We start from the raw sequence: 14,680 nt of genomic DNA, 5'->3' as shown, positions 1-14,680 counted from the left end.
TTAGAAAGAAACCTCCAACAACATTAATGGAACTAAAATCCTGCAGTTTTGTTTTGGAAACACAGAATTTTCTGAACATGAATATGGCTTCCAAGATACCTGGCAGCTTTGGGATAAAAATAACAGGATTCCCAGGGGTTTTAGGGCTGCTCGGGGGAGGGGGAGCTGCCAAGAAAGACCATGGCAGATGCCTCCATTCAATACAACAGGTACATGGAGACTCACCAATTGCTGGGTTTGTTATTCAAATTTGACAAGATTTTGAAGAAGGTCAGTGATTGAGGTCATTAAGAGGGGAAGAAAGGTTGGTAAGGAAGAGAATAACCAGTTTTGTGCCCCTCAGGGGCTTTTATCTAGGCCCACCTGAAATTATCATGATGCCAACAGAGCACATAGGTGCAGACAAGGCTGGGAATAAGACTTGTAGGGATGAAGAAATATTTCTTTGCAATGTGGTTCTTCCCTTTCATTTATGGGCAGCACCCTGCACCACTGAAATACTCCTTTACAACACTCCCACTCTTGCTGAGGGTCTCTGAGACATGAAGTGTTCCAACCATCCAACACATGTGCAGGAGCTGCCATGAGACAAACCCCAAATCCACTACCCCTGCCTCTGCTCCCTCACCCCATAGGTCCTTGTTGTGCACAAGCCAGGGTATCTCAATGCTACTTTGAGCCTGGGGGACTCTGCTAGGAGTAAATGTGACTGGTTAAATAGTGACAGGTTAAATCCTCCAAAGATTTTATTCTCACATAGCTTGGCCCTCTACATGGCATCAAGTGTCTTCCTTGTGCAGCCTTCACCCTGTCCCATACTGCCCAAGCTGGGTGAGTAATGATAAAACTCGAGGCTAGGGACTACTGCAATGTGACTGGTTAAACAGGGACAGGGGTTTTACTGCTGAGAAGAGCAGCTCCATATCAGCTTCTCCATAACAGAACTTAAAATGACAGCTATGCACAGCTATGCTGGTACTGCTCAGCAATAAAGGAGTTGATGCATTCCCTGCTGCTGATGTGACGATGATGCTCAAGGAGGGAGACATTTTAAGGAAAGTGGAGTCTCAGCTGAGATTTTGATTACATATTTCAGCCCTTGAGTGATAACTCAGTGGGGGTCCTGAAACAAATTGACACGTTAATGTTCTTAGACACAGGCTGTTATCCTTTGGGGGTGGTTTGAAACAGATCTTGGGGGCTAATTCTAAAATAGTGGAACACATTGCACGGCAGGGTACAGCAGGCATTAACACGTTAAAGCCTAGTCATCAAACACACCTTTAACTCGTAAATGCCTGAGAAGCTTTTACAAGTCAGCCCAGCCCAGGATGCTTTTGGGATGCCTTTGTACGGCACACCAGGCTCCAGTACAGAGTGCAAGACTCCTTGTTGCCATGAGTCAGGAAGGCATCCTTAGGCAATAGATCCTCCAAAGACTTTATTCCCTTCCAGGCTGGCCCTTTATATAGTATCAAGAATCTTCCTTGTGCAAATTTTACCCTGTCCCATCCTGCCCAAGCTGGATGAGTAATGATAGAACACAGCAAGCAGACCAGCTCCTGTTTGCTTTGATTTTCAACTAACAAGACTAAGCCTGGGGAGAGGGACCCCAGTGCAGGTTTTGACTATGGTGCCAGTTTGGAGCCTGCAAAGGCAGAGCAGTGGTTTACAGCTCAGCTCAGTGGGAAGGAGACAGGGACGAGAGAAAGAGGAAAGGAGTGACTGCAGAACACAGGGAGATGGAAGGGGAGAGAGGAACTGCTGTTCTTTCCTGAGGCTATTGCCCACTAAAGCACTGTGCAAGGCTGTCCTGGTTTGAGCTAAGGGGTTGCTGAGCCCTGACTTATTCCTCCTACACAGCCTGATCAAATGGCACAAGGATGTCTCCTTCCCTGTGCTCAGGAGTGAAGAAATGAGGCATGGAAAGGCTGAGGACCACAGGATGTGACAGCCCCTGCAGCAGCAGGTTGCTCATGGCTTGGGTGGCCCTTTTGGAGCTGTGGGGCTGCTCCAGCTCTGCCCAATCCAGTCGTGGTCCCTGACACTGCTCCTGTGTCACCCCGCTGTGACTGTGCCTCCTACCAAAGCAGAGCAGGTGGGACAGAAGGGAAAGCACCTGGTGCCTTTCTTGCTCTAGTTCACAACTTCACGTTTCCACCAAACTCTTCCATGAAAGCTGGTTTGCACTGGGGTGCCTGAGCTACAGTCCTGCCCAGCCAAGTGAGACACAGGTTCTGCCCAGTCAGATCTGTCTGGGGAGCTATAGCTCCAGTGAGATTGTGGGACTGAGTTGAAAAGCAGGGCAAGGACTCTGTAAATGGATGTAGCTATTTTTATAATGCATGTGAGCTGGAGCTCTTTGCATTTCCCTTCCAAATGGTGCTCCACACTGCCCAGAAGACATCCCCTGGAGAGGCTGACCCTGCTGAATGCTGAGCTGTGTTGGGCAGGTGGGAATATGCAAAGCATGGTTTGTTCTGTGTGCTGGGCAGGCTGTGCCAGCTTCCCTGAAGGAATGGCTTTCAGCCACTGTCTGTCCAAATGAGCATGCTCTTGCCTTGATTTGTCTGCAATTTGTCAAGGGAGCCAAAACTCAGCATTGCTGAGAGAGAACATTTTTTTTCATTTTGAAACATCATCACTTCCAGTTTTGTCCTATAAAACTCTTCTTTGCCTTTTCTCTGACCTTGAGGTTTCCTGGTATGATAAGGTTGCATTCATACTATTACACTTTTACCTTTTAAAGGACTGTGTGCATCCAGTTTGCTGCTGGGGATGGTCCCTGTGTTGGGTTAAGTCCTAAATCCAACCCAGGAATTGTTTGGCCAGAGCTGGGGCCAAATGTGTGCTGAGGACTGTCCCACCAAGACGAACGTGCAGACAACTGGGCACCAGTGCCTGTACATTGCATTCACACAGATGGGGCCTTTGTGTCCCACTTTGGTACCAGGCACACTGCCACCATGCCAGTATCTTCTCTGGCAGCTCAGGGTCAAGGATTTTCCTTTGTAGAAATTCAAGTGGGAAAGTTTCTCACTTCACTTCTCCATGGCTTTTATCTCCATAAATGAAAAAACACTCAGACATAGAGGAAATAAACAGAAAAGTGGAGGTAGTGGGAGGAAAGGCAACACAGTTTAAAAAGAAATAACAAAATATTGATAACAGGGCTGTAGTACCAGTTTAAGGTGAGATTCCAGCTGAGAAATGCTCGGTGTGGGCAGAACAATGTGTGTCCCTTGGGGATGGAAGGGCTCTGAAGGAGCACAGCACGGGAAAAGAAGGGGTCTTTTCAGCCCAGATCTGATGATGTGACCATGTTCCCCATTCACAGGCAACCTCCTGCAAGGCAGTTTCAACTTCTGCACCTTTTCAGTGTAGAAATGGTGCCATCCCCTGCCTGAGCAACTTCAGAGACCTTATTTAATCATACCCTGTGTGGTAATGGAGAGGACACAAAACACTGTACAGGCGTAGTACTAGACTCCTGAAAGGCAAAGGGGTCCAGGAGGGCTGGTCATTCTTCAGGAAGGAAGTTGTAAAAGTGCAGGTTCAAGCCATCCCCATGACTCATGAAAGATGAGCAGGTGGAGAAGACCAGCCTGGCTGAAGAGATAGCTTTGGTTAGAATTCAGGGGAAAAGAGAGTTTACCAGCTCTGGAAGAAGGGTCAGGCAACTCAGGAGAACTACAAGGACATTGTGAGGTTTTGCAGGGAGAAAATTAGAAGCACCAAAGCTCAACCAGACATTTATCTGACTACTGCCTTAATAGACAACAAAAAATGTTTCTATAAATACATTCACAACAAAAGGAGGACTAAGGAAAATCTCCATCCTTTATTGGATGCAGGGGGACACATAGTGACCAAGGGTGAGGTACTTAATGCCTTTTCTGCCTCAGTCTTTAAGTGTAAGACCAATTGTCCTGAGGGTACCCAAGCCCTTGAGCTGGAAGACAGAGACAAGGAGCAGAATGAAACCTCATTAAACCAAGGGGAAATGGTCAGTGACCTGCTACACCACTTAGACAAACAGAAATATATGAGATCACCGTTCCTGGAGTAATTTAAAAGATGTGTAGATGTGGCACTTGGGGACATGGTTTAGAGGTGGACTTGGCCGTGCTGGGTTAACGACTGGACTTGATGATTTTAAGGGTGTTTTCCAACCTAAACGATTCCGTGATCATAATTTTAGAGAAAAAATTCAACTTTTTAGATAACAGATAAAGCTGCATCCCCTTTTGCCCAGCCTGGATGTTACCGTGTAGGTAAAGATCTATTTACATTATTTAAACTCCCCAGGCATTTGCCACCCATGACAAATCTTCCCAATATCTTCATAGCAATCTGCTACAAAGCACTTTAGATGGAAAGGATGCACCATTTCCCTGACTGTTCCAAGCCTGTGCCGTTCCCTAAGAGTGCTTTTGGCTTGCATCCCCAACCTAAATGTGTTATCTATAAAATGTGATTTTGACTCTGTGCGGTCACAGGAGACAAATGCCATTAAAATTGAGTTGCCAGATAGGAAAAAAGTCAAGCAGATTGGACCTCTAGAGGCTTCCAGCATTAGGCACAGAAAAGAGATGATACAACTGTTCTGAGCTGCATTTTCTCCAGTATGGTGCATGTCAGATGCTCATTTAACCTGCTCAGTGCCTGACGGAGCACCACAGCGAAGTGCTGTGTCTCCAGCGCTGTCAGGGATGTGATGCAGAATGTGTGACTGCAGGTGAGGTGTCTGGGATGCTGCAGGTAGGAGGGCAAGGCTGCAGCGCTGGGGCTGCAGGAGCTGTCGTTCTGATATGCTCCCCCAGCGAATGCCATCAGCGTTCAGCTACAGACATGGGAGACAGGGATCGAATGGCTGTGTGCTCACCGTGGGCTGGACCTCCACAGCGAACAGGATGGGACGGATATCTGTTAAAAAAGAACACGATCATGCTGGGAAAGATGCCAGGAAGAACATGAGTTAGACAAAATCCGTGGTTTATTACAGGTTTTGGGGTACCTCGAATTCCCCCGGGCAGAAAGCAAGAACCGCATCAGCGCTCCCTCCTGGGTTCCCTCCCACTCATCCGGAGCCCCGGCTGCCTCCACAAGGCAATGGTTAACCAGGCAGCACCACGGCTTGCAGAGCCATCTGCTGACAGCGGGGATGCAGGACAAGGAATTATTTTTTTTCTCTCGTATAGGTTTCTTCTGCCTTTGTCCATGCACTTGAGAGGTTTCTTGCAATATAGTCCATGGCTAGTACACCCGATATGGTCTGGCTCCTGCACACAACTCAGCACAGAAATTGTGTTACTCTGCCAGCCTGATACCTGCTCTTTTCTAAAAGAAATCTTCCAATGTTGCTCCATCTTTAGCTATGGATCTGTCATACAAGACAAAGAAGAAATGAAACATTCTTTCAAAAGATACCTGGGACACAGACCCTTCTCTCCTCAAACAGGAGCTCTGCTTGGAATACGACACCGTAAAATAACACATAATGTGGATGCAGGCCTGGAAGTTGATTGAGGACACAGCAGTGTCAGGAGCAAAAGGGACACACTGAACAGAAATGTTCTGAGGCCGCAGGGCCATGGACTCTCAGTTACCAGGAAGGCAGGGGCACATCTGCTCTAACAAAGTTTCTTTCCATGCCCTTTCTTGGGTTAATTTTAATCCATAAATGTACACAAGCCCCAGAACTTTTATTTGACATCAGATCATATGGATCACTGCCACTCTGCCTTCTCTCCAATAGCTGCAGAAACAAACCTTTTCTGCCTGACCTGAGTCTGAAAAACAGGCTGTGCGTTTATTCCACGACAATACCCACTTCTTTATTTGTGTGCAAACAGCAGGCTTCAGAAGGAGCATGATTCCCATTTTCAAAGTGCTCCCTGCCTTTGGGGTAGAAATGCACCTTTTCTATAAAGCCATAAACAGATGCTGCAATTCTTGGGCTGGCAGAGTGGATGCTTCATGGACAGCAGAGCTGTACAGCCAGAAAGAGCTGTTTTTGTGGCAAAATGTGGATGCCTTCAGCAGCACATTAGCAGGATGGAGCTTGAGAGGGTCACAGAATCATAGAATGGTTTGGGTTGGAGGGAACCTTTAAAGATTACTTTTTTCCAACTCCCTTGCCATGAAATTTTTGACTAGATCAGGTTGCTCAATGTCTCATCCAACCTGACCTTGAACCTTAGGATGACTGTCGCTCTCATGGCTGCTGTAGTTGGCACTCATCACAGCCCAGATGACCATCTATGGATGGACCATCTCTTCTCTGCTCCCACCCTGGCCCACACTGTTGGTTCCAGCTGTTCCTGATACCAATCCACTGCATCTACTTGCCTCCAAAATCATCTTTCCCAGCAGGATCTGGGCTTGCTTTTACAGTTTGGAGGACCCCTGGGGATTCACCTTGTGATGCTTTGGGCAGAGGTGATACAAAATCAGAAATAAAAATGAAAAAAAAAAGACTAACCAGGCTCAAAAAGTTAATGGTCGTAATTGCCATTCCCCAAGGAAAAACAGAGTGGGGTGAAGAAAGCTTTCAAAGGAAGGTGACTGAGAGCACCAGATCTTTGTGCCATTTTTGGCTTGCCCAGAGTGATGCAGAAAAGGTGAAACTGGATTGTGACACTCCTGACACAAAGGTTGTCCACATGGCACAGAGCAGATGTCTGACCTCTTTTCCCTGAGCCTGGCTTTCATGCTGGCATATCTACACTTCCATGAACAGAGCTGCACAGACATGTATGAAAGAAATATTTCAGTTCTGTGTCTGAACAGTGCAAATATGGGAATCCTGATAGGAATGGACAGGTGCTATATATTATAATAATAAACTCAAAAAAAATCAACCATGTCTGAAATAGCACATTACATACTCCAAAGAAGAGCCTTAACTTTGCCCATCATATTGAAATGCAACTTCATTATGAGCACCATCATTGCATTTCAAGACCAAAATGTGCAGAATGCCCTTCATGTGTTCATTACCTACTTATCACTTTGTATTTGTTTGGTTTAATGATTTTTTTTATGGTCCCATAGCAAGCCTGAGCTGAAACACAGAATTTCTGGAGCACTTTCATTAAGGCATCTATCACTGGAGTGCTTCATTTGCCTAAGTGACACATCTCTCTTTTGCACAACATTCCCTCTAAATTTTATTGTCTTACTTGGTGTTACATTAGAGAAAAATCACAAGTCAGAGACATCCCTCAGTACCATCTAACAACAGGCTCACTGTGACAGTGCTGTTCTGAGCCTGCTGCCTATGAGAGACACTCAAAGGGACATGATGCTGGAGGTGAGAAGGTACACATTCCACATCATATCATCCCTTTATGGGAGGGCCACTATGGCTAAGGAGAATGTGGAGCTGGTAAAGAACTAGGTTCAGAAAGATCCTGGAGCAAGTCAGACAGCAGATCATAGAATCATTTTGTTTGTAAAGGACCACTGAGATCTTGTCAAGCCATTAACCTAACACCACCACACCCACCACTAACCCATGTCCCTAAGCACCACGTCTACACATCTTTTAAATAGGGGTGGTGACTCCACCACTTCCCTGGGCAGCCTGGGCATCAGTCTGAGCTGGGCAGTTGTCCTGTGTCCTTTGAGTCAGCTTGGTCTGAATTGTGAATACAGACTTGTTTTCAATTTTCTCTTGACCCCCTTCCTACAGAACTCTGCTCTGTGTCAAGGACATGAAGTGGCAAACACTTGGTAGGGACACCTGCTTCCCTTCAGCCCTGCTGAGATCTCCCTGCATTCCCAGAGAAGCAGAGAGCATTGCAGACTGGGTCACCATAGGCTGCTGTGACATTTGCTGCTGATCAGCTTGCAGCCTCCTGTCCCTTCTTTGTCCCTCTGCTAGAGTGCAGTGGAGAACACCAAGGTTACAAGAAGCAAGTGTTAGTGTGGAAAGCACAGGACATCATTTCAAACAACCTCCTACATATTTCCTTGCAGCCAGCCCTGTTCAGCTTTCATCTTCGACCTAAGGGAAGCCCTCAATTTTCCTGGTGAGCTTTCCTCAGTTTCCCTTGATTAAGCTGCAGTATTTCAAGAAAACCATCAACAATATCAGATTTCTTTTGGCCCTGACCCACCGTCCCACACAAATCAGCAGGCTACAGCCTACACAGAGCTGTGCATGAGGACCTTAACCAAACCTGACAGCTCTGCATGGTAGGATGCATGAGGTTTGCCATGCCAGCCTCGAGGCAGGTGGGTTTTGATAATGTGCAATGCCCCAAACAGGTACATTGTATGTACAGAACCACAGAATAATAAAATTGGTTGTGTTGGAAGAGACCTTTCAGATCACTGAGCCCAACCAAGGCTTCTTGTGATGACCTCTCCTCCAGGCTCGAGAGCTAAGGTGGACCTTGCTGCAATAAATACAACTCCTTTGACATTTCAAATATCTTTTTCCAGGCAGCTTCTCCATCTAAAATCCTTTCTGAATGAGTGCCATGACCAAGAAACCCAGGAAAAATATGGAGGATTTTTTCCCAAATGCTTCTTTCCTCAGGGGAGTTCTTGTGAGATATTCAGTTTGTTCTGCTTTTGGATGTGTTTTTTGAAGGAATGTGACACCATCTTGGACAATGACCAGACTGAGCTTCGTGGACCAGCCCTCCTGCTGGGCATGATGGATGTGCAAAAATGGCCACAAGGACTCTTAAAGGGGGTTGTGATCACATGGAAAGAAATTTTGGCGTAAAGCTAACTGTGCCTCCAGTTTTGCTTGGAAAGCTTTCCCAATATTTACATATAGGAAAGGATGCAGAGAAACACATTTCTCTAGGGAGCCATGCTGAAAGGCAAATTATTCATGCATTTCCTTAACACAGGATCTTTCCTATATTAGAGTAACTTTAATATTCCTATAAGAAATTTTCCATTGAAAACATCATGTTCTGTAAAAACACTGTGGTTAATTAAGGGTTGTGCATGCCAGCATTAATTATACTTCGATAGATTATAGTTAAAAAGGTTTAATTTCACAAGTTATGTTCTTAGAACAATTTAATCTTTACTATGAGTTTATTAAATAATTTTCAGTAGGAAAAGCATTTTCATAGTTAAAAAAATAATGCTTTTAATGCTCTTCTGAGGTTTACGGGCTTCCAATTCTACTTGACTGAATTTAACATATATGTTAGGAAGAAGACTTCAAAATGACATGAAGTTGTAAAAGTGAACTTCTAGAAGTACATTTGTACATGGAAGCATTTACACTAAAAATATTTATGATGCAAACTTTACCATCAGCTGTCAGCATAGCCCACACCGTTCTTCACCATTGGCATATGTAGATGGCATGAATAATAGATGTTTATTTTTTATATTATCTAATCCCTAAAACAAGAATTTTACTAGTGGGTTATCCTGTATGACATGAATATCCAATATGTGGCCAGAGAAAAATCCATGCAGACTTTTTACAAAATATGACACAGATATCTGGTTAAAAATTTTAAATGAAGAATGAGTCCTGTGAAATTTCACTTTGGGATTTAGTGAGGAAAAATTAGGACAAGGTTTGATAAATGTTTTGGGGGGTTTTTTGAAATTGTTTTCTTGAAATTACTTTCTCCCCTTTTACTTTATACAATAAACCCATGATTTCAACCATGGTACTGAAATGAAGCTGAATACTCACCTGTCAACGGCTCCTGCTGAAACACAGGGGGCTGAAGTGCTGCTTTAATCTGAACACTGACTAGACTTTTTTTCCCTCTGGACACAAAGAGTCAACTCATTTTTTATTAGTTCTGCTTTCTTCAGCACATCATGCATTAATTGTATAATTCCCCATGAACTTTACTCCAGTACAGAGAGTGGCTTTCCAGGAATGTAGGTCTATCATGGCTTTTCATGCCTCCAAACTTTACCTTTCTGTATCTGCCTAAATTAGATCAGCTTTATTCTTCCCCTCTAGCAACCTTCCCATACAGGCTATTTCTTTTATTTGCTGACAATTCAGTTTACTCTGAAAAAAACGTGTTCATTCATGGACCTTCCCTGAATGAATACAGAATGTGTAAGAACACTGAGGTAATTAAATCAGGGTCATCTTGTATGAAGACAAAGTCCAAGATTAGCTGAAAAGACTGTGCCCTGTGCTTCAGGAATGTGTTATACAGACATGAGGCATGTAGAGAAAGACAGCACACACCTACCTTGAATAATTTAGAAAATACATACTTTAGAAGAAGGGTGTTAAAGACTATTCAGATCAGAGCTGTTGCCAAGGGACTTGGCACTAATCAGCTGAGGCTCAACAACCCTGTAAACTCCAAGTGTTGAACACCCAGGATGAGCACCACGCAGGGATATGGCTTCTGCCAGACAGGAGGAACAGTCCCACACAACACTTGTACTGTGTGTGTGCACTTCAGGACCTGCACATACAAGACCAATTGTTAGTATGACCAAATAGTCCACTTCACCCATGAACACAACTGCTAATGCCATCAGCTATCCATGGTGCAGAAAAATAGCCATGTGGCTGAGCATCCCACCCCTCTGCTCTGAAACTGGACTGGAGCTGTTGGCTTTTTGATCCTGGTGCACACTGAGTGGCTGTAGTTAGAAAACAAAGCTCAGCCACTCTCATGAGACACCTCAGAGCATGAGTGAAGAAGCTAAAGAATGGAGCTGGGTCACAGGGAGCCCAAGGTTCTCCTGCTCCTTCTGCATCATTTCCCTGTCTCAGGAGGTTCTCAGTGTCAGCCAGGGCTGACTTTGCCAGCATGAGGAAATAGCCATTCTTCTCTGTGATGAATTCGAGGAGGTGCTGCGGGGTGCGAATGGGTGGAGACTCTTGAGGTAAGCTTTGTCTGTGACTAACAGCACTCCAGGCTTGGAAAGTGCTAAAATTCTTATGTTCTGGGTCATGGTTGATTCAAAAAAGCACAGGGATTTATTTCCTTCAGATGATGGAAAACTGGCAGTTAAAGAGTTATCATGAACACCCCTAAGAAGTGTCATGCCAGAGCTGCCAAGCAGGTGGGAAATGACTGCTGGGTAGCAGTGAATCCTGAGACCAGAGAGGAGGAATCACCTTTCTTGGCTCAGCCCATACAGAGGTGCTGCAGACCCAGGGACAGAGCAACTCTCCTGGAGCAGAGACAGATCACATGCACTGCAAGTTATCACTAGTTATTTTTTAACAGTTGTTTGGGAGGTTTTCTGTGAAACATTACAGTACTTACACTTTCTCTTTTCCCATAATTATTTTGTAATGATGCATCCAAAAAGAAAAGGAAGTATCAGCTGACGTTCTTTATCTCAAACAATATACTTCTTGTAAAGCTTCACAGGCAATTCATATCTGATTAAAGCTGAGCAAAACATTTTTCCCCCTAACTTCAGACCTGCCTTTCTATTATGCTTCTCATGAAGGAAAATGTTTGTAGTGAACAATAAAAGGAAAGTCCCACTTTCCTGTGAATAGCTGTAACATCAAACCTCAGCCTTTCATATAATGGGTTCCTATTCTCTCCCTGGGCTAAAGGGCAGCCTAAGTGAAACATTCCCAAGAAGAGATGTGGAAAAAAACCCCTTAGAAACAACAAAAAAATTTTCATAACAACCAAACACTCAGACTCTGCTTGTGCCAAAGCTCTCTGCTTTGCTTTCTACCTGACTGTCTGCCAAGAAATGAAAAGATTAACCAAGAGCAAGACACGGGATCTTTTCCCCTGTGCCAGAGCTTTCACAGGGAAAGAAGAGACCAAACAGATGGAAAAAAAAAAAAAAGAAATATAATTTCTTTTGTAAAAAGCAAGAGGAGAAAGATGTGTAATATAGATGAGAGAATGTGAAAGAGATGGATGACTCATTGAGTGAAAGGAAAGATGCAGCCATTTTTACCACCATGTAAAGATTAATTAAATCATGTTCTGAATGGGGGCACTGATGGTGAATCCCTCTGTGCCTCTTCTACTCACTGGATCACTTTATCTCTTCCTGCCAGGCAGGAAGAAAGAACTTTACCTGCATTGCTGATCTGTGAGAAACCAGTTAATGATTGAAGAGGATTTTAAGGATGGGAAGTGTGCAGCAGTAAAACTGGTGGTGGGTAAATACCAGGTGGCTCAAGCTTTGCCCTCAGCTCAGAAAGGTAGCAAAGCATCTGGCCTTTTACATTTTTGTTCATTTTAGAGTAGGCTTACTTTGTGCTTTGAATCATGCTTAGAGAAATGTTACAAAAATTACTGTCAAAACTCTTAGTTCTGTTTAAATAAAAACATATTAAACAGTAGACATGAAAAATAACAGAGAAAAACAGTATTATGGAAACACTTCAAAACTGTCAAAATACTGTTTCCTGGTTAGTGTGGGAATATTCAGAATATTTGAGTTTGGGTTTATCCAACCTTAACTAGAGCAGCTGTTTAATCATACTGTTAAGTTTCAGGTATTCAAACAGAATAAAACATAATTTCAAAGGTCAAATTGTTCCTCCCTTGCATGTCTATTAATAAAAAGGAATACAAAAGAGATAGCATTGCAAAAAAACTGTGATATTTTGCCTAAAAGGTATTTGCTTACTGTTAGTATCAAACAAAAGCAAAGCTGCTGCACAGTGTGGCAGAAGTCCTGAAACAAATGGATTTGGGCATAATTAATTCCTCTGATTGGTATAATCACAGGGACAAAAATGAAGAGCAGGATAAGATACAACAAGGAAATTGAATGAAAAATAACACGAGGACATTCTCCAAAGATATGAAACATGATTTAGTCCAGCTTGTGATGGGAAGGGGGAAATAATAATGGGCAAACAGGTTTAATGTCTTTTTTCCTTCAATAGTCACTTAAGAAAAAGGAAGTTTATTTAAAATGCTTAAGTAGCTGCTGCAAGCAGGATGAGATGTTAGTGATTCTCCTTGAGAAGGTGAGGAGCACAGATGAGTTCCAGGGCACTGGATAAGAGCAATCATGGTGACTATTCTCGGAAAAGAAGGAAGGGAGGTGCATTGGAATTGTCACTAGTCAGTCTGATTACATTTTCTGGAAAAATAACAAAACAGTGCTTGCCAAACACAGAAACATCTAATTAACAGCAATCAAGACAGATGTGTAAAGAATCAATTTGTTCCACCAGTGTATGTATGGCATGTAAGATGCTGAAATAACCTTTCCAGTCTAGATAGCACTGCTAAGGCTGCAGATGGAATACATGTGCTTGGTTTGGAAGATGTAGCCAATTAATCCATTTCTAGAAACTTCAAGACAATTCTAGAAAAGAGAACAGCTGGAGAAGATCATAACAACCTTAATAAACACAAAAAGACTCTTGAAAAGAGAAAAATAACTCTTCTTCCTGTACACTGCAAAGGAACATAAAATGATCATCTTAAATTACAGAAATTACACTTGCACTAATGTTTTGAAGTCCCAAGTGACTGAACTGTTCCAGCTTTTCTTCAGTGTAATAAATTGTGTCCTCTCTCACACTGCAAGCTAGTCCTGCTCTATAATAAGTGATTTGTTTACACTAAATGCTCTCCTTTGTGGGAAGTTGATCTGGCAAAAATCATTATGTTATACCTCAAACAGTGAGTCACTGAACTTCCTCTGTAGCAGGACAAATGAGACATGGCTCACAATCAACTACAAATAATCCCTGAGGATCATGAGTTCTGATTGTTGGAAATCCTTCCAGTCAATCATTATAAAATTTCCTTCCTCTGTACAGACACTCTTTCTGAATAATAACAAGTGCAAGAAAACCAGGGTAACCATACAGTCTTGCTCCTGGTCAAAGAATATCTTCCTACAAGCACTCCACTATCTGTGGAAAAGCTTTTCTCTCTGCAATAAAGGGTAGAGAATGGCAGAAATAGGGGCAAGGTAATAGAAACCTAGAGGTCTTGGCTCCCTTTCCACAGCATGTTCCTAAGGCAGATCTGCAAAGGTGGGTGATAGCAAGTGACGCTTCAGGAGCAGAATTCGCAATGCCCAAATTCTCTGTGGGCTGAATGGGGAAGTTCTCAGATCAATGTCGGGGTGGTGACCACCTGCAGGATGTCCACAGCGAGGGTGGAAGCTGCCTGAAGGTCCCTCCTTGCTCTTTAGCAAATGGTGGCTTTACAGAGTCACATAAAAATCCAGCAGCCTGTTCCCTAAGGTGCTCCAGTCCCAAGTAAAGATCCCCCAGTCAGAAAAAGGGTTGCATGCCGTGTACATTTACGGTCCCATAAAGGCCTTCCCTTAACAGAGGTGGAGGAGGAGTTTCTGCTGAGATGACCTAGTCAATTAGAGTACAGTAAGGTGGGGATTCAAAGCATTTCAGGAAAAACTGCAAGTGTAACATGAAGTCTTCCTCCTGGGCAAGAGATCTGGGCAGCAGGGTTCCTACATAAAGTGGGCTTTGCCTCTGGCTGCAATGGGGGATCACAACATCATAGTGTATATTACACAGCCAGAGAGAATCAGCCCTGCCAAGAGTTGCTCAATTTCTAAATTCTGAGTAGCCAGTTGGCTAAAAATTAAGTACAGAGAGGTTTAATCCAGACAAGTGTTTACTGTAAAACATGTGAGTAACCCTGGGATTCACATGTACCAGGTTCCTACTGAAAATGCTAGAACCTCTGAAGCAGGCTGTGTATTCAGATGTCCTATCACTGCTAGTGAGGCTCTATATTTT

This window comes from Lepidothrix coronata, unplaced genomic scaffold, assembly GCF_001604755.1.
Source record: "Lepidothrix coronata isolate B3197 unplaced genomic scaffold, Lepidothrix_coronata-1.0 Scaffold39, whole genome shotgun sequence".
In the NCBI taxonomy this organism is placed as follows: Eukaryota; Metazoa; Chordata; class Aves; order Passeriformes; family Pipridae; genus Lepidothrix; species Lepidothrix coronata.
The sequence above is the reverse complement of the archived record's forward strand: the minus strand, read 5'-3'. Positions refer to the sequence as shown.